The sequence below is a fragment of the Podarcis erhardii genome (assembly GCF_964252035.2).
Source record: "Podarcis erhardii genome assembly, chromosome: 7".
Lineage (NCBI taxonomy): Eukaryota > Metazoa > Chordata > Lepidosauria > Squamata > Lacertidae > Podarcis > Podarcis erhardii.
Window position 1 is genome coordinate 77,200,109 of NC_138511.1, and position 20,010 is coordinate 77,220,118.

Sequence of the window (20,010 nt, forward strand, 5' to 3'; positions counted from 1 at the left end):
ATGCACAGCTTGCAGACTCAACATACAGTCATACCTCATGTTACGTTTGCTTCATGTTACATTTTTTCAGGTTGCGTCACATGGCGTCCCGAAAGTACCAGAAAGGGTTACTTCTGGGTTTCGCCATTCGCGCATGCGTAGAAGTGCTAAATCGTGCTTCGCGCATGCTCACAAGTGCCAAATCACGCCGCACACCTGCGCAGATACAGCGCTTCAGGTTATGGGCTTTTCATGTTGTGAACAGGCCTCGGGAACGGATCCTGTTTGGACCAGAGGTACCACTGTATAGGATAAGAGAACATACTTTTAGAGAAGATTGGGAAATGTTGGAAGATTGGAATATATGGGGGGAAATTGTGTACAGTGGAAATCATTGGCAGCATTGAGATAAATTCAACAGTGTAAATAAGTTTTGATGGATGCAACAATGGAATACCGAATGGTTTAGTTTATGTAAAATATGAAGGGATTTATGATATGCAGAATGAACCATGGAAAGAGAAGAAGGGAAGTCACTGATATCTTAAGGATGTTTATATGAGTCTTCTAAATTGTAAAACAGGAAATTTAATAAAAATTATATATAAAAAATAAAGTATGTAAATCTTCCAGATGGGGTCTAAACTTCAGTGGAAGCCCTGACCAATCAGGTGCTATGTACTTCCCAGTTGGAGTCACTCTGTTGTTATTCCCTGGAACTCCCAATCACTGAATGGGGGTAGTATCTTATCTTGCTTGTGTTACGTTATTCCGCTTTAAAACTGTTTCACTGCTTTTCATTTTGTATTACACTTAATAAAAGCACTGAACTTCTCTCCACTGGTGTCATTATTGCTGCTGAATTCAAAAGAACCCTTGCCTTTGGCAAAACTTTCAGATGGGTGATTTGTCATAACATCTATATTCTTTTGTTTCCTTTTTATTATTTCCTATTAAGATCCTGCCTCGTGCTTATTTTGTTTACTCTGCTTGAAAGGTCCTAGTGAGAAAGGACCCAAAGAAATGATCTTGCTTGTTTCCCAAATTCTAAGTTTCTCTTTTTTTAGCGTTTATGCAGAACCCATCCTTCTTATAGGAGAAGTTTATTAAATTTTGCTGACAAACCAGATTGCTGTCCTAATCTTTACATAAAGTATTAAGGAAGTTTTAGCTGTGATTTCCAGGACACGTCTGAGATAAGAACTAGTACCAGGGTCAAGAAAATTAATTGAGGGGTATATTTTATACTAGCTCTTCTGGTGCCATGATCTACAGAAATGAACCACACCAAAAATTCAGATTGACACACGCTATTACACATGGACCAGCCCTATTTTAAAATTAGGGGTTCCCTCCCCAATCACCGAAAAAATGTTGTTTTCACGGCTGCATGGATTTCACTGGCCCAGAGATGGAAAGAAGATTAAGTTCCTACCAGAGAAGAATGGCAGATGAAGCTAATGGATTATGCTGAAATGGCTAAAATGACCAGAAGAATGAGAAATCAGGAAGACCAAAATTTAAAAAAAGAATGGGGGAAATTGATAACATATCTTAAAGACCACTGTAATCAGTTAAAATCATTAGTAGCACTGGAATATTACTTGTAGTCTAAGGTTGAATTCTGGACATAATAGAAGAGGTAAAGGTTTGGATTATCATAAAAGATGTGGGAGGAATTGATTAATAATAGGACCCACAAAGGGGAGGATGGAAGTCCAAGAGAGTCCTTGGAATCTTGTTTTTGTGATTTATGCTTGATATATCTCTGTAAATTTTTAAGTTGAAAAAACAAATAAATATTTTTTTCAACAAAAAATAAAAAAGTATTGTTTTCATTTATTCACACAAGAATAAACAATCAACCCTATTAAACATGTGGTTGCAGAGGTAGATTTAGGGCAGCGCAAGTGGAGTAGCCACACTGGGTGTACAGACGATGAGGGTGCCTTCTCAAAGCCCAGTAAGCAAGTATCTACATGGTGCTTAGAGAATAACTTGCACCTAAATATTAGTAAGACAAAGTAGATGGTGTTGGACTTCCGGAGGAAGAGAGGGGAACTAGCCTTGTCGTATATCGGGGGGGTGAGGGGTGGAGAGAGTCTCCTCCTTTAAATTCCTGGGAGTTTACCTTAGTGAGGACCTCACTTGGAAAATCAACATAACTCAGGTGGTCAGAAAGGCCCAACAGAGACTCCATTTCCTCAGGGTCTTGCAAAAGAATAATGTTAAACAACAACTGATGAACTCCTTTTACCGGTCCACAATAGAAAGTGTCCTTTCTTATGTATTACAGTGTGGTACGTTGACTTGACAGCCACGGATAGAAAGTCTCTACAGAGGGTGGTGAATACAGCCCATGATACCATGGGCTGTCCCTTGAGTCCACAAGATGACATTGCAAGGGATCATTGCCTTAGGAGAGCGAGAAAAATTCTCAGGGATGACTCACACCCCAGCCATCACCTCTTTAATCTTCTACCCTTGGGCAGGACATATAGAAGTATAATCAGCCATACCAACAGGCTAAAAAATAGCTTCTATCTGTGGGCTGTTTGGCTGCTGAACGGAAAATAACATAGCGAAATTGACTTGCGAGGTGGTGTGTTGTTCAATAAGAGATTGAGTGTTTGTGGGGGGAGGCTTGTACAATGGTTGTACAATGAGAATAAAGGTATAATTATTATTAAGTGCTCGCTTTGCGAAGGAGGTAGGAGGGTTCTGGGACCCTGCCAGAGCCTCGTGCCTCCTTCCCAAAGCTCATCTTAAGCCAGCACCACGAGGGCTGGCGGGAGGGCATCAAATGTTGGCCTCGCAACAGGGTGACATATTACCAAGGTGGTTGATTGGGTGGGGGGAGAAAGAAATGCTGTATCTCCTCCCACCCTTCTCCTGATTATACTGCAGAGAGCAGGATTGAACCTTGGTGAGAGGAGAGTTCAGTCCTACAGGTAACACACCGGCAAAGTAGACCCTTTAGAAGTGGCCACCTTCTCCTCCTTCCTCCACCATGGCTCATTTGCCCTGCCTTTTGACAGTGCTGGATCACTCTGGGTGGGACAGTTTGTGATCTGGGGCTAAGCTTTCTCCAGATCCAGTGTATCATCCTAATTAAAAAAGGTAAAGACCCCTGACAGTTAAGTCCAGTCACAGACAACTCTGGGGTTGTGGCATTCATCTCGCTTTACAGGCTGAGGGAGCCGGTGTTTGTCCCCAGACAGTTTTTCCAGGTCATGTGTCCAGCATGACTAAGCCACTTCTGCCGCAACGAACACTGTGACAGAAGCCAGAGCACACGGAAATGCCGTTTATCTTCCCACCTTAGCGGTACCTATTTATCTTCTTGCACTGTTGTGCTTTTGAACTGCTAGGCTGGCAGGAGCTGGGACTGAGCAATGGGACCTCACCCCATCGTGGGGATTTAAAGCCTTCTGATTGGCAAGCCCAAGAGGCTCAGTGGTTTTTAGACCACAGCGCCACCCGCGTCCCTATCGTCCTAATTATTAATGAACTAATGCCAAGATTTCCTTGGATAATATGATAATTGCTTTTCCTGTCCTTCCCTCCGTCTTGAAAAAAGGTATTGTTCTATATTACAGCATTTCTATATATTTTATATTCAGAATTTTGCTGAAAAGGTTTGCTCATAGCAAAACAGCTTGTACATTTTATCTTTTTATAGCTTTGTGTGGCCTATCATTCCGTAGTTCTGTTATAAATGTATTTAAAAATATGGAATAACCTCACTTGACTTCCTTATGTATATATTTTGCAAACACAGCAGTCCTATGTGACATAATATGATTCCCTTCATTATGCAATATTAAGAGTTCCAACAAGATGCTTACAGTGCAGTTGACTGCAGTATTTGGAGATCTAACAACTAGCTTATGTATGAAATTGCACATGAATCAGAGCACTGGTGGCTAAGCAACCTGTAGAAAACCCAAAAATTACCTAATTGACCCCTTTTCTCCACTTCCCACTGCGGCTTTCCGGGACAAAAACTGAACGGTGTGTCCTGTACTTAGTTTCAGCATTCGATTTTTACTGAATTGCACAACAATGTAAATCATCTTCCTATTTCCTATTTCTGCTTCTTTCTCCTGTTGCCCGCAATATTAAAGCGTGCTGTTTTAGCAGAATCCGGCCACATTTCCAGAGTACAGATAGAAGTCAGAGACACGGCAGAACTCATCATCCTCGCGTGTAACGTAAGTACATCAAGGTGGGGCAGAAGGGTTGCCATCTCCCGTTTTCCTGATGGGGAAACAGTCTTAGAATAGATGCACAACAGGAGAAATTTAGTAAGTGCAACTTCACTCATCACTGTATCCCCTTCAGGGGGAAAACTGCCTCTGTCCCAAATGCAGCTGTTAAAAAAAGCACAGGTTGGGGAAAGAGAGAGAAAGAGAGCAGTAACAGTTCTACACAGAGAGGAGAGTAAAGGCTGGACGACCCGAGGCAGGTAGCTCAACTTTGGAGAAGAACAGCTCTGTCTCTTCCTGGCCCCGGTAGATTCCACTAATTAAACCCATTCCCTTCTCTTTCCACACTGATCTGCAATTTTCTAAAGGTCCTCAGAGAAAACACGTTTAAGTACATATTTTTGAAAGCATTTCCTCTCAGAATAAGGCATGGGCAGAATTATTTTCTCTTAAAATGATTACTTTTAAATTTTGTATGCGTTTTGGTGGGATTTGATATTTTCTTGAGGTGGCAGCCGGATTGCAAAAATCAGAAGTAATGATGCCCCTTTCCAAGGCATCAACTCAGGAGGTGCAGAACTGGACAGTTGCCATTGGAACTGAAAAATAGCAAACAACTCTCGCGTCTGCACCCTAAATCACATCCATTTCTGCTTCTAGTCTCTCTTGAGTTAGACCCTTAGCACCAAGGCTATCCTAATGTGTGAGGGAATAGGACTCTGAATACCAGTTGCAGAGAATCACAAGAGTACTGTTGCGATCAGGTCCTGCTCTGGTTATTTCCCACTTGGGCTACTGCAATGCGCTCTATGTGGAGCTACCTTTGAAGGTGACCCAGAAACTGCAACTAATCCAGAATGTGGCAGCTAGACTGGTGACTGGGAGTGGCTGCTGAGACCTACATTGGCTCCCAGAATTCAAAGTGTTGGTGCTGACCTTTAAAGCCCTAAATGGCCTCAGCCCAGTATACCTGAAGGAGCGTCTCCAGCCCCATTGTTCAGTCCAGACACAGAGCAGGGCCGTTTTACCCATAGGGGCTAGGGGTGCAGGGCACCCGGGCGCCGGGCTCTCAGGGGCGCCAGACCGAGAGCATGGGGCCCGAGAGTTGTCTGGTCTTTATTACACATTTGTTCTGAATGTTCATGGAACTGTTATATGACAATGAACATTCACCCTGGGTTGCTTGTGCAGTAGTTAATAATTATAATAATAATATTTTTTTATTTATACCCTGCCCTCCCCAGCCAAGGCCGGGCTCAGAGCGGCTTACAAGCAAAATAAAAACAAGATGAATGATTACAACTTAAAAACAAAAATAAAATACAACATTAAAATAATGGAACATTAAAATATTAAAATGTAGCCTCATTGCAGGAGGAGAAGGAAAAGAAAAAAGAAAAAAAGAGAAGGAGGGAGGGAATCAAATTGGCTCCAAGCCAAAGGCCAGGTGGAACAACTTTGTCTTACAGGCCCTGCGGAAAGAAATCAGATCCTGCAGGGCCCTGGTCTCATGAGGCAGAGCGTTCCACCAGGCCAGAGCCAGAGTTGAAAAGGCCCTGGCTCCGGTTGAAGCCAATCTAACTTCCTTAGGGCCCGGGACCACTAGGGTGTTGCTATTTATGGACCTTGAGGCTCTCCGTGGGGCATACCAGGAGAGTATAGTTACAGCCTTCCTGAAAGAAATCATTTGTTCATCCCATATTTTTCTGTATATTTTCCTAACCATGAAGAGTCTGTTGTTTTTAATTCAAAAAATAGATTCATTGCACTTAATGCTTTAATTCACTTTAACTGTGCAAACCTAAGTTTCACGTGCTAGAATTCCTCCTGTGAAAGTACTGAGAGGACCATAGATTCCAAACCCATATGGATGAATGATAAGGGAACAATCTTTTGGATCCTTAATATCTCTACAAAATAGCTCAGGGCTAGGACTTGTGACATCTTTGGGCTGGGAGAGATTTTCCCCAGGGAGAAAGAAGCTGTGTTTTATAAAATGGCCCCCTTTATACCATTGTTAAGCTAGAGGAGAAGCCCGCCCTGTGCTATGTACTTTGAAGGAAACTCTACTCCCCCCCGGAAGGATCTATCTCACCCTCCCAGCTTCACGTTCTTCCACTGTGTAATCTAAACTCAGTTTGTGAAACAGCATTTCGTCATCCTTGGTTTTGTTTCCACCTCACACCAAGAAAGAGCTTAAGCTAACCTTTTTGAGGTTTGTGGACATCTTCGGCTTTCACAAGGCAGAAAAACGACCTGCCTTTAACAAAACAGCTTAGCTGGGGGGTTAATTTGATGGGTAAAAAGAAAGAAAACCAAACCACAGGAAGATGTGGAAATGTGGAGCAATTCACTTGGAAGAAGGAAAAATGGAAAAAAACGGAAATCGACCGATTCACTTGTCTCTAATGCAGAGCCACATACTCCCCCTCCCCTTCCACTCTCCTCCCAATAAAAAATAAAATTCTTTTATCAGATGTTAGGAATTGTTTTCCCCCCTTTTTCTTTTCACTGCCATTTTTTTACAGGGGACCTGGGCATGGTGTCAAGTTAAGTGTGACATCGTTTGGGTGGCTGGAATCTCAGTTGGCATTATGTTTTGCAACACCCCCAGTGGCTCTGCTGGAAAAGAAAGTTAAGAAACAGTTCAAAAGCAAGCAGAGAGCCTCATGGGCCTGGCAGCAAGTCTTCTGACATGCCATCATGCCCATGGGTGTCACATTAGAGACCGTTGCCCTAGATCAGGGATGTCCAACCAGTCAACTACGATCGTCAGGCCAATCTCCGGGTGATAGCGGGGTAGAAAGAGCATCTGGCCCTGCCCCCTCACTCTGTCCTTCAATCGTGCACGATTGCAAAAACGGAAGATGGAGACATCGCTGCCGGGTTTAGTACCTGGGGAGCATTTTATGGCACATCCCCCCCCTAAAAATAGCTCAACAACTTTGGGTCCCCTCCAATGGGTAGATCACTGCTATTTTTTCCCCCGGGAGTAGATTGCAGTCTCTTGGGAGTTGGACGTCCCTGCCCTAGATCATCAACTTGAAGCAAAGTGTAGAACCAACCTTTTTAAAAACGAATTCTGGAGAATGGATCATAGGCACACAGGAAGTGGTCTTGTACAGAGTCAGACCATATCTAGCTCAGTATTGGCAATGGCTCTCTAGGGTTTTGTGTAGCATTCGCTACCAACCCAGATGGCTGTATAATCCTATGCCCTTCTAAAATGTGAGATTTTGGGCGGGGCGGGGGCTATTGGGTTGTTACTTTTGTTATGTATTTTGTGGTTTTATATCTTGATTTTATTCTGTGAATAAATTTATAAATTCAATAAAAAAACATAAAAAACCCATCCTAGAAGGGCTGTAGCTGTAAGGAGGATGACTCAGGGGGCATGGCTGTGAGGTGATGTGGCTGCAAGTATCATGAAGGGACCCTATACTTTATTAATTTAGCACGCCCTCCTATGCAAACACCCTTTTGACTGAGCCAGGTTTCCACCAGCCACATAGTTGGTGTCTGACAGTGCAAGTGGATGTATCTTGGATAAAATGGCCTGACAAGCGAATTTAGGAGGCATGGTGAGTCTAACTAGTGCTAGGGACTGGAGGCTGCCCACCCCTTCTCTAGAGACATTTGATTGTCTTCTGTGGGAAATGGATGGATATTAATCTGATCCAGCCAAGGAAAAGGGAGGCTGGAGCTCCTCTGGTCCAACCCCTTGCTCAGCTCCTTATGTTCTTCTCAGTCTCTCTCTCTCTTTTTCCAGGTAGGAAAAGAAAGAAAACACGACTGCCGAGTCTCCGCTGGAGGGAATGGAGTACACAACTCTACCGCCAGTTTTCACTGTTCCTGACAATGCTTCTAATGCCTCGATTGTCCCCTCTCTGGGGAAGAAGGCCAATGGAGGGACCTATGACTTGTACAAGTGGATCAATATTATCACCATGTTCATCTACAGCCTTGCCTTCCTGCTGGGAGTCATCGGTAACGGGCTGGTCATTTTTATCACCGGCTTCCGTATGAAGAAGACGGTCAACACAATTTGGTTCCTCAATTTGGCCATTACTGACTTCACCTTCACCTTCCCTCAGCCCTTGACTGTTGTCTATATTGCCCTGGATGCTCATTGGCCATTTGGCCTGGTGATGTGTAAGCTAATCAGCACTCTTGCTTTCTTCAACCTCTTTGCCAGTGTTTACCTCCTCATGGTCATCAGTATCGACCGATGCATTTCTGTGTGGTGCCCTGTATGGTCTCGGAACCACCGGACCCCCCGGGTGGCTTCCTTTGTGTCACTGGGTGTTTGGATCCTGGCTCTGGTGCTGTGTTCACCTTACTTACATTTCAGGGACACCGCCCCATCCCCCAACGATCAGAATGTGATCAACTGCTTTAACAACTATGGCAAGACCAGGGAGGAAGTGAATCTCAACCGACAAGCTCTCATCATCAGCCGGTTCATCTTTGCCTTCGCCATTCCCTTCAGCGCCATCCTCGTTTGCTACGGGGCCATTGTCCTGAAGCTGAGGAGGGACAGTTTGGCTCAATCGAGCAAGCCCTTCAAAGTCATCACAGCTGTGATTGTGGCCTTTTTCATCTGTTGGTTCCCTTATCACGTCTTCTCTTTCCTCGAGACAAAACTTCTCATGCAGCCTGAGCTGTTGGGGGTTTTGCGTATTGGCTACCCCTTTGCCTCCAGCTTGACGTTCATCAACAGCTGCCTCAACCCAATCCTGTATGTCTTCATGGGACACGATTTCAAGGAGAAGCTGAAACACTCCCTCTTCTCTGCCTTTGAGAATGCCTTTTCTGAGGACAGCAGCCAGAGCACTTCCAGAACCAAGGACAAGTCCTCGATTGAGTTCGATGCCCAGCCATGAATACTGTTTTTTTAATTGTTTTTATTAAAGATTTTCTTGAATTAAAAAAATACATACAGTGTCTCTGTTTTTCCAACTAAAGCATCCATGACAGATGGCTGCCCAACCATTGCTTAAAAACCTCCAATGGAGGAGAGTACACAACCTTTCAAGAGAGACCTTTCCGCTGTTGAACAGCTCTTTCTGTCAGAAAGTTCTGGTGTTTAGTCAGACTCTCCTTTCTAGTTACTTGAAGCCATTGGTAACTGTGCTGTGCTAAAGGTGCTGAGATGTGTAAGGAGACCCCAATCTTCCTGCCGGAGCTTCAATTCCCAGAGCTCCCTGTGAAGAGGAATTGATTGTTAAATCAATCTGGCAACTGTAGCTTTGTGAAGGGAAGAGCTGTCTCCTATGAACTCTTAGCACCCTTAAGAAACTACCACCCCCAGGATTTGTGTAAAAGATATACCTGCTGCGTATCTCTCTGTCATTCTTCTGTTAAAGAAATGTTAGGTGTCAATGTAGCCTCCCCTTCCAAGCTAGGTGTGCTTACCTTATAACCAAAATAAGGAATCCTTCTGCCTCTGTTTCCCTCCTGTAGGGTGGCATCTTGCAGGATTTTGCTAGAATATATGTCTCGCCAGAGTGGTGCATGCTCCAGTTATCTCCCACTTGGACTACTGCAATGCGCTCTACGTGGGGCTACCTTTGAAGGTGACCCGGAAACTGCAACTAATCCAGAATGTGGCAGCTAGACTGGTGACTGGGGGCGGCCGCCGAGACCATATAACACTGGTCTTGAAAGACCTACATTGGCTCCCAGTACGTTTCCGAGCACAATTCACAGTGTTGGTGCTGATCTTTAAAGCCCTAAATGGTCTCAGCCCAGTATACCTGAAGGAATGTCTCCACCCCCATCATTCAGCCCAGACACTGAGGTCCAGCTCTGAGGGCCTTCTGGTGGTTCTCTCACTGCAAGAAGTGAGGTTACAGGGAATCAGGCAGAGGGCCTTCTCAGGTAGTGGCACCCACCCTGTGGAACGCCCTCCCAGCAGATGTCAAGGAAATGAACAACTATCTGACTTTTAGAAGACATCTGAAGGCAACCCTATTTAGGGAAGTTTTTAATGTTTTATCATGTTTTAAATATTGTGTTGTGAGCCACCCAGAGTGGCTGGGGAAACCCAGGCAGATGGGCAGGGTATAAATAATAAATTATTTTTATTTTTATATAATCTGAAAGGCATTTATATAAGCATAACTTTACAGGAAACAATGTGGTATCAGTAAATACACTAAGGATTCTTAGAGCAAAAATAGATAAGTGGGACTGACGGAGAATCAGTTATCAAGAAGAATGACTGCAACATCATTCAGTTTCAGCTAAAGTACTTGGTGCCTTTGCAATCTTTGAATGTGTCAGAGAGTTTGAAAAGCCCCAACAATTTTGAGATGAGTGAGGTTGCTAGTGAGTAAGGGTGGACCACACAGATTGGGCACCAGAGGCAGCTAAGGTGTGCTTGGACACCTGGTCTCCTAGATCAGCGTTCTTCAACTTTGGGTCCCCAGATATTGTTGATGTCTATCCAGGCATCCCTGGCCAGCCTAGGTCAAGGATGGTGGGAGTTCTAGTCCAACAACATATGGGGACCTGCTTGAAGTGATTCTCTTCTCAACTATGGAAGATGTGGTCTTCAGATGGGTAATGGTGGAAGTTGAAGCATCGCTGATCTAGGTCAGGGTGGGGACCTGCGTCCCTTCAGGTGCTGCTTGACTACAATGTCCCTCTTCCCTGACAGGTGGCTAGGCTGACTTGTGTCAATGGGAGTTGGTGACTTTGGTAATCTTTGCACAGCTGCAGGCGCTCCACCTCTAGTGGGACTACTTGATAGAATGCTGGATAGGCAGAAGAAAGACCAAAGCCTGGTGATAGAGCATCTGCATTGTAGGTGGGTAGTCCCAATCTGTGCCGCTGATTATTGCCTGGTGATAGAAAGTGGAAAGCAAGGGAGATGAGTGCATCTACAACAAGAGGGAATTCCACAATTGGGGGTGGGGAATGACCAAGAAGACCCTGCTACAGCTGTTACGGGGCTCTATCATCTATCTATCATCTCTCTCTCTCTCTATCTATCTATCTATCATCTATCTATCATCTATCTATATCTATCTATCTATCATCTATCTATCTATCATCTATCTATCTATCATCTATCTATCTATCTATCTATCTATCTATCATCTATCTATCCATCTATCATCTATCTATCATCTATCATCTATCTATCTATCTATCTATCATCTATCTATCATCTATCTATCATCTATCTATCTATCTATCTATCTATCTATCTATCTATCATCTATCTATGTATCTATCTATATCTATCATCTATCTATCATCTATCTATCTATCTATCTATCTATCTATCTATCTATCATCTATCTATCTATCTATCTATCTATCTATCTATCTATCTATCATCTATCTATCAATCATCTATCTATATCATCTATCTATATCTATCATTCATCTATCTATCTATCTATCATCTATCTATCTATCATCTATCATCTATATATATATATCTATCATCTAGCTATCTAGCTATCCTCCCAAGAAAATTTTGAGATATGGGCTAGCAATACTGGAAGAGGCATTTCTACATGAGCCATTGTGAACCAGGGTTGCCAGCGTTTCCTCCCAGGGTGGTGAAGTTTCAGCATGCTGATAGAGCATCTGCATTGTAGGTGGGTAGTCCCAATCTGTGCCGCTGATTATTGCCTGGTGATAGAAAGTGGAAAGCAAGGGAGATGAGTGCATCTACAACAAGAGGGAATTCCACAATTGGGGGTGGGGAATGACCAAGAAGACCCTGCTACAGCTGTTACGGGGCTCTATCATCTATCTATCATCTCTCTCTCTATCTATCTATCTATCTATCATCTATCTATCATCTATCTATATCTATCTATCTATCATCTATCTATCTATCATCTATCTATCCATCTATCATCTATCTATCATCTATCATCTATCTATCTATCTATCATCTATCTATCATCTATCTATCATCTATCTATCTATCTATCTATCTATCTATCTATCTATCTATCATCTATCTATGTATCTATCTATATCTATCTATCTATCTATCTTCTATCTATCTATCTATCTATCTATCTATCTATCTATCTATCATCTATCTATCTATCTATCTATCATCTATCTATCAATCATCTATCTATATCATCTATCTATATCTATCATTCATCTATCTATCTATCTATCATCTATCTATCTATCATCTATCATCTATATATATATCTATCATCTAGCTATCTAGCTATCCTCCCAAGAAAATTTTGAGATATGGGCTAGCAATACTGGAAGAGGCATTTCTACATGAGCCATTGTGAACCAGGGTTGCCAGCGTTTCCTCCCAGGGTGGTGAAGTTTCAGCATGCTGGCCACAGATGCATACTCTCTAACATTTCTCCAATGAAAATAGGAATTGCTATTTAACAGCAGCAGCAGCAGCAATAATAATAATAATATTTATACCACACCCATCTGACTGGGTTGCCCCAGGCACTCAAGTAGAAGAAGAAGAAGAAGAGTTTGGATTTGATATCCTGCTTTATCACTACCCGAAGGAGTCTCAAAGCGGCTAACATTCTCCTTTCCCTTCCTCCCCCACTACAAACACTCTGTGAGGTGAGTGGGGCTGAGAGACTTCAAAGAAGTGTGACTGGCCCAAGGTCACCCAGCAGCTGCATGTGGAGGAGCGGAGACGCGAACCCGGTTCACCAGATTACGAGTCCACCGCTCTTAACCACTACACCACACTGGCTCACATTGGAAGTCTGCTTCCAATGTATATAAAATCATAATAAAACATCAAACATTAAAAACCTTCCCTATACAGGGAATGTATAATTACTTATTTCCTTGGTTTGGGTGGTTGTATAATTCCATACCAACTGATGAAAATAGGGCCTGGACTTAACAGTCGGGGGTTTCTTTACCTTTACGTTTTTAAGGGAAAGCGGGACATTCTGGGATCAAATCAGAAACCTGAACGGCTTCTGTAAATCCGGGTTTGTCCCTGGAAAATAGGGACAGGGTCTGCAGATGCCAAACCCTAACATTGGCCCTACTTCAATATCCTTAGATTAAATATGCTTCTGTCTCCTTCTCCTCCTTTTCTTGTGCTTTTCGTAGTTGAACGTACAGCCAGAAATTCAGCAGGTGAGGCTTTTACCTATTACTGTCCACCACCTCTGTCCGAATGTCAAAGTCAGGATTCCATTGACCAAGAGACAGCATTAATCCATTTACTGTCACAAATATACAGCTCATCTGTAAGAGGGAGCTGGTGTCACAGCGGCATTGCTGCATAGGACCATCTTGTCACTGATTAACACTTTGCACTGCCCTCTAGTGAGTTGTAGTGGCACTGTGGGCCTATATTTATATCCCAGAGATGGTGCCATCACTCACCCTGGCTTTTTGTTCCATTCCAGACGGCCCTGGGCTCAGTAGCAGTCAAAGAAATGCACTGCACTGGCTTCCACTGCATCTGCCCCCCGCGTTCCAGTCCTCCACCCCAGCTTCAGTGGCAAGTGGATGGAGAGACCTGCGATGGGAATAGCCCAAGAGGGACCCTGAAGGTGGCTTGTTGAGTCGAGGCAAATGATGGCATCAGTTTCCTATGCCAGAAACAGAGCTTGGATGGGGATCACAATACCACCTGCCTTGGGGCAGATCCTCTTGGGGCCTACAGAGTTCTTGCACAGCAAACCTACTTTTCCAAAAGATTGGGCTTCTAACATTAAGGCAGGCATGGCCAAACTTGGCCCTCCAGCTGTTTTGGGACTACAATCCCCATCATCCCTAGCTAACAGGACCAGTGGTCAGGGATGATGGGTATTTTATTCCCAAAACAGCTGGAGGGCCAAGTTTGGTCATGCCTGCATTAAGGAAAAGGAGAGGGACGACAATGGTTTTGTTGCAATGTTATCTATGCTTTCAGGATAGCTATAGAGTCACTCACAGGCGAGCACAGAGATGCTGGCACTACAGTGTAAAGTTCCTACTCAACAAAATGGCAATAGGTAAGCCCCCCAGGGCTGAACCTGAATCATTGCCTATAGCATTTGGAAACCTCAAAGAGGCAAATATAGGTTGCTGCTCCAGACTGAAGGGAACCCCAAAATCGTTGCATTATTAACAATAACAACAACAACAAAAACCATTTTATTATTTATTCCCTGCCCATCTAGCTGGGTTGCCCCAGCCACCCTGAGTGGCTTCCAGCACATATAAAAACATAAAAAAGCATCAAACATTATTTATTTATTTATTAGATTTATATACTGCCCTTCATCATAAGATGTCAGGGTGGTTCACAGAATAAAATACAGGATAAAAACAAATAAATAAGTAAGACAATACCAGCAAAACAATAACAATAGCATCAAAAGCTTCAGTATACAGGGCTGCCTACAGATGTCTTCTAAAAGTTGTATAGTTATTTATCTCCTAGGTTTGGGGGTCAGTTCATTTACTATCTTGCCTGATGAAGAGTTCTGAAGAACTCTAAACCTTGCACGCTATTTCATTTATTTTCTATTTTTTACATTTCAGTGGGCCTAATAAAGGTCCCACTATCCCTATTGTGGGATTGGGGATTTTGTTAATGGGCCAACATGGCTAACTTTGTTTTTCCCGTATACATAGCTATCTCTTCCTGGATCAATAACTGGGGCTAATATCAAGGTAGAAGCAATTAATTCAGAATATGGGGAAAATGCAGAAGAGCAGATTTGGAGTGAATGTGCTGAACACAACAATACAGTGGTACCTTGGATTAAGAACTTAATTCGTTCTGGAGGTCTGTTCTTAACCTGAAACTGTTCTTAACCTGAGGTACCACTTTAGCAAACGGCGCCTCCCGCTGCTGCTGCGCCACCACAGCACGATTTCTGTTCTCATCCTGAAGCAAATTTCTTAACTCGAGGTACTATTTCTGGGATGGCAGAGTCTGTAACCTGAAGCGTCTGTAACCTGAAGCGTCTGTAACCTGAAGCGTCTGTAACCCAAGATACCACTGTATTTATTTACTGGAGCTCCAGTGAAGCTGATGATTTGATATTGGAGCTTCCTGTGTTCTGGGCACTGTCCTCAGCAAAGGCATTTTCAAATGCAGAGAAGAGTGAGTGCCTCAGCTTCTGCCTGAAATCATAACCCATGAAGGCAAACAAGATGGGATTGAGGCAGCTGTTGATGAAAGCCAAGCAGTATGCCAAACATTCACCAATAATAAAAAACTCTGACTGCGATTCCAGGCTTCCTGGTTCTTTCTTGTAGAAAGAGAGGATATGAGAGGGTAGCCAGCAGACAAAAAAGGCCGCAGTCACTGCTGTGATGACCTTGATGGGCTTGTTTGATTGGCTCAACTGGTTCCTCCTCAGTTTCAGAACAACTGCCCCATAGCAAACGACAATGACACTGAAGGGGATGACGAAGGCAAAGATGAATTGACTGATGGTCATTGCTTTGTGGGTGAACTTATTTTGTTCCTGAGTGTTGCCATAATCAGACTCACACCCCTTCTTGCCATTTGGATATGGAACCTCTTTGCTGAAATAGAAGCGTGGTGAACATAGCACCAAAGCCAAGATCCAAACTCCGAAGTCTACAATGGAAGCTCGGTGAGGGGTGCGGTGATTATGAGCCCACACCGGCCACCTTGTAGAAATGTATCGATCAAGGCTGATGACCATGAGGAGGTAAATGCTGGCATAAAGGTTGAGGTAGCTAAGGGTGCTTCCGATCTTGCACATCACTTCGCCAAATGGCCACTCTTCCAGGACTAAACTGGTAATTATCAGGGGCAGGGAGAAGGTGAATGTGAAATCAGCAATGGCCAAGTTGAGGAACCAGAGAGTGTTGACTGTCCTCTTCATACGGAAGCTGGTGATGAAAATGACCAGCCCATTCCCAGTGACCCCCAACAGGAAGATAAGGCTGTAGGCTACTATAGTGAAAATATCCATCCTCCTCTTGAGGTCATCATTTGAATTGCTATGATCTGTTGGTTCAGTTACGCTCATCACTCCTTTCTGTGTCAGATTCTGCTTTACTCCTCTCTCTTTTTTTCTTGCTGAAACAAAATGATAAGAAAATAAGAACTAATGTGCTGGTTCATCTTTCTCATCCTTCTGTTTATCTCAGTAGCCCAGCCAGATGCGTGTGGCAGCTCACAAGCAGATAAGGAACTCGCCACGTTACTTGTCCCCAAGAATATGCAATGGAGAAATATCCTGCCTCTAAATATGAGGTCCCCATTTAGCTATTGCTAAATATGAGCAAATCTCTCCATTTGGAGTTTTTCAGTTTCTCATTTTTTTCCTAACCTTAAATTCAGTTCCCCACATTTCCAGATCAATTTGCAATTAAAAAAAAAAAAACCTCATGAAAATTCATCAATATTTCTGTACAAATGTATCATAATATACACCTTTTTGCAAAGCCCTTTCTTTTTGTATGCTTCTCCCTACATGTTTTAATGTATACTTTATCTCAGCATATGCATTTTTCAAAAGTATTTGGCTGAAGGAAATGGCGAAGGATAGCTGTGTTTCAGTTCTCTTGTTTCAGAATATTCAAATTATGTAGGCTCACCTTTAAATGAGAAATTACGGTAATACAGTTTCTCCCCATTCTTAGCTGTTGTGCTTAATAACAACTGTCACCCCCCCTTAGCAAAGCTAATTCCCAGGACTCCTTGGGGAAAGCAGATTCAGCCACAAAGTCCTGTGCCTTTGACACATGCATTCCAGAGAGAAATCTAGCCCATGTAGCTTCCCCAATTTAGAGATGCAATGTTTGTGAAGGATACACCTGATAGATATATCCTGTTCATTTTCATGCTAAAGAACTGAATCCAGTGTTAGGGAAAACTGGACACCCTCCTCTCAAGCTATGTGTGCCTACCTTCTAAGCCAGACAAGTTGTCCTTCAGTCTCTTTGATTTCTTCCTGCAGACTGTTGGAGGAGTTTTCTGGAAGATATTTATATAGGCAGAAAAGGGTTTACTTTCATAGAGTAACGCCTGCAAGACGTTTCAACATGTCTGCAAGAAGGAAATTGGATTGGCAGAGAATCCGTTATCAGGAAAAAAGAGTATTGCGTAAGAGTCATTTAGTTCCAACTAAAGTACTTTGTGCCCTTCTGGTCTTTCTCCACATCAGTTCGGTATGTTGAAGTTCAAATCAGAATGTTAAAAAATGAAAGCTCTCCGCAACTGAACAATTTTTGAGACAAAAGAAGTCACCTAGTGAGCAGGGGTGGGCTACTCAGGCTGGGTAGCAGGGGTGGCTAGGGTGTGAAATCAATCTTTGAATGAGCCAGACCGTTCAAAAAAAAAACCCCAACAATTTTTAGACAAGTGGATTGAAGTTGCCTTGTGATTAGGGGTGAATCACACAAGTTGGGCACCAGAGGCAGCTAAGATGTGTTTGAAGACCAGGTCTCCTAGATCAGCGTTCTTCAACTTTGGGTCCCCAGGCATTGAACTGTCACTCCCAGGGTCCCACACACACAGCCAATGATCAGGGATGATGGGAGTTGTAGACTAACAATACCAGGGGGCCCAAGATTGAAGCTACTCCCTTCACAACTATGGAAAGTGCAACCTTGAGATGGACAATGTTGGGAGGTGAAACAGCACTGAACTCAACCAGGGCAGGGGTTTGCCGGACTACAGCTTCCATCATCTGGTACAGCTGGCTGTGGCTGATGGTAGTTGATCATTCCACAGGAATAAAGCATAGAAAAGGTTCAAATGGCCACCCATCTCTGCACATGTGTGGTGGATGGAATGAAAATGTTTTCAGCGGGTGCCGAAGATATGTCAGTAAGGGGGATGAGTGCATACTCTCCAACGTTTCTCTGATGAAAATAGGGATGTCCTGTTCCGTAACAATATAAATAATAATAATTTTACTATTTATACTCCCGCCCATCTGACTGGGTTGCCCTAGCCACTCCGAGCAGCTTCCAACATATATGAAAAATCATAAAACATTAAACCTTAAAAAACTTCCCATACATGGCTGCTTTCAGATGGTTTGGGTGTCGGATAACTCCATACCCTCCATCATTTCTCTGATGGAAATAGGAACATCCTATGGAAAGGCGGGACATTCCAGGATCAAATCAGAAACCAGGATGGCTTCTGTAAATCTGGGAGTGTCCCTGGAAAATAGGGACACTTGGAGGGTCTGTGAGTGTATCTCCCATGGGAGGGAATTCCACAACCAGAGAAATATGATGGTGGGCAGGACTATCAATACGGCATCCTGAGGCATGGGCTGGAAATAAGAGGAGAGGCACTTCTCCCTGGTGAGCCAAGATTGCCAGAGTTCCCTCCAAGAATGCTGAGTTTTCAGCATGCTGGCTACAGATGTTAAGCCCTGACATTGGCCCTGCCTGAGGAAACTTAGAACAGATTTGCTGACTTCTTCTTCTTTAATTGTAGGACTCTTGTGCCTTTTACAGTTACATGCACAGGCAGGAATTCAGCAAGTGCGGCTCTTATTGATCCCTGCCCAGAACCTTCGTCAGTTTGAGAGAGTCCACCATCCTGTTCTCTCAGGGCCCAGACAGATGTTTTGGGGAATCCCACAACCAGGACCTGAGCACAGTAGCAGTGATCCCCACTTGTGATCCCTAACAACTGGTACTTAGAGGCATACTGCCTTCAACAGCAGAGTTAGAAAAGAGCCATCATGGCTAGCTAGCCACAGATTTCAAAATGATTTCACTTGCAGAATTGTGCAAGTCATATTGAGTTAAACAGAACATACACAGGCAGATTATTCAGTGAAATAAGTCAGTGGGGGAAAAATATGATATGGATTTCATAAACCCATTTCATTTCTAATTAATTCAGTAGCATTCTCTCTTCCCAAAGGAAGAGAACACAATTGTTCAGTGTGTTCAAATTTGCCTCTTCTGCATTTTTATCATATTCTGAATGAATTTCCTCTATTTTGATTTCAAGTCTGGTTCTTGGTCCGGGAAGAGGGAGATGTGTACATGAAAATCAAAGTTAGCCACGTTGGCCCATTCTGAACCCGCCCCCCTCAAATTCACATTAGAGTAAGATTTTTTTCAGGCCAACCAAAATGTCAGAAAATGATGTGCAATATTTCTCCAGAACTCTTCCTCAGGCTACACAGAGGTGGCGAGAGCAGGAGAAGATGACCGATGTTGAAGCCATAGAAGTGGAATCATTGGGTTTTCAGATGCCATTCAAACCTACCTAACCTTAGCTCCTGCCATCTTGGAAAATGGCCAGGGGGGGTGAAGAGAGCTGAAGTCCAGCAGCTTTTGGAGGTTCAGAAACTCACCATCCCTGCCACAGTCTCAATTTAATTGTGATCAAATTAAGTTCTCCTAGGCACAGTGCATATTTCAGTTTGCGCCCAGTGTTGGTTGGGCTGTTGGGATAAAGAAGCTTACAATAGTTGACCCTCCTAAATGGGCCTTTACTCTGGTACAGTACAAAGTAGTACTCTCCACTAGCTTATGGTAGCCATCAATCAATGTTGTTGTGTAATCCCAAATCACAGCATCATCACAGGAAGGAAAAATATTCCTATGTTTCTATTCTCTCCACAGCATCCAGCATGTTCCCCAACCCATCAAGTCATCATTCCAGAATGTAGGTTTGGTTTGGTTCTACTTTGATTACAGTGAGACAACTGATGTTCCCACACTAGGGCAGAACTACCTGTGGCTCTGGCAGACCCGTTTCTCCCCCATATAGGTGCTTGTTGGCAAATCTTAAAAGGAACTGGGAGGGACCTTTCTAGCAGAAAACTGATGGGAGAGCAATCCTGAACCTTTCTTCCTTTTCCCACCACCATTTCACCTTCAATCTGTAATA

At 43.4% G+C, this 20,010-nt stretch overlaps 2 pseudogenes across 2 annotated transcripts; one reads left to right on the forward strand and one right to left on the reverse strand.

The window, feature by feature from the left end:
* Positions 1 to 4,109: 4,109 nt before the first annotated feature.
* LOC309345901 (chemerin-like receptor 1 pseudogene) lies at positions 4,110 to 9,122 on the forward strand (annotated as a pseudogene). Its single transcript, XR_014161703.1, has 2 exons — positions 4,110 to 4,193; positions 7,957 to 9,122. The product of XR_014161703.1 is annotated as a chemerin-like receptor 1 pseudogene (transcript).
* A 5,283-nt stretch (positions 9,123 to 14,405) lies between these two features.
* On the reverse strand, positions 14,406 to 17,170 carry LOC309347635 (formyl peptide receptor 2 pseudogene; annotated as a pseudogene). Its single transcript, XR_014161704.1, has 2 exons — positions 17,052 to 17,170; positions 14,406 to 16,218 (listed from the first exon to the last, which is right to left on the reverse strand). The product of XR_014161704.1 is annotated as a formyl peptide receptor 2 pseudogene (transcript).
* Between the last annotated feature and the right edge of the window lie 2,840 nt (positions 17,171 to 20,010).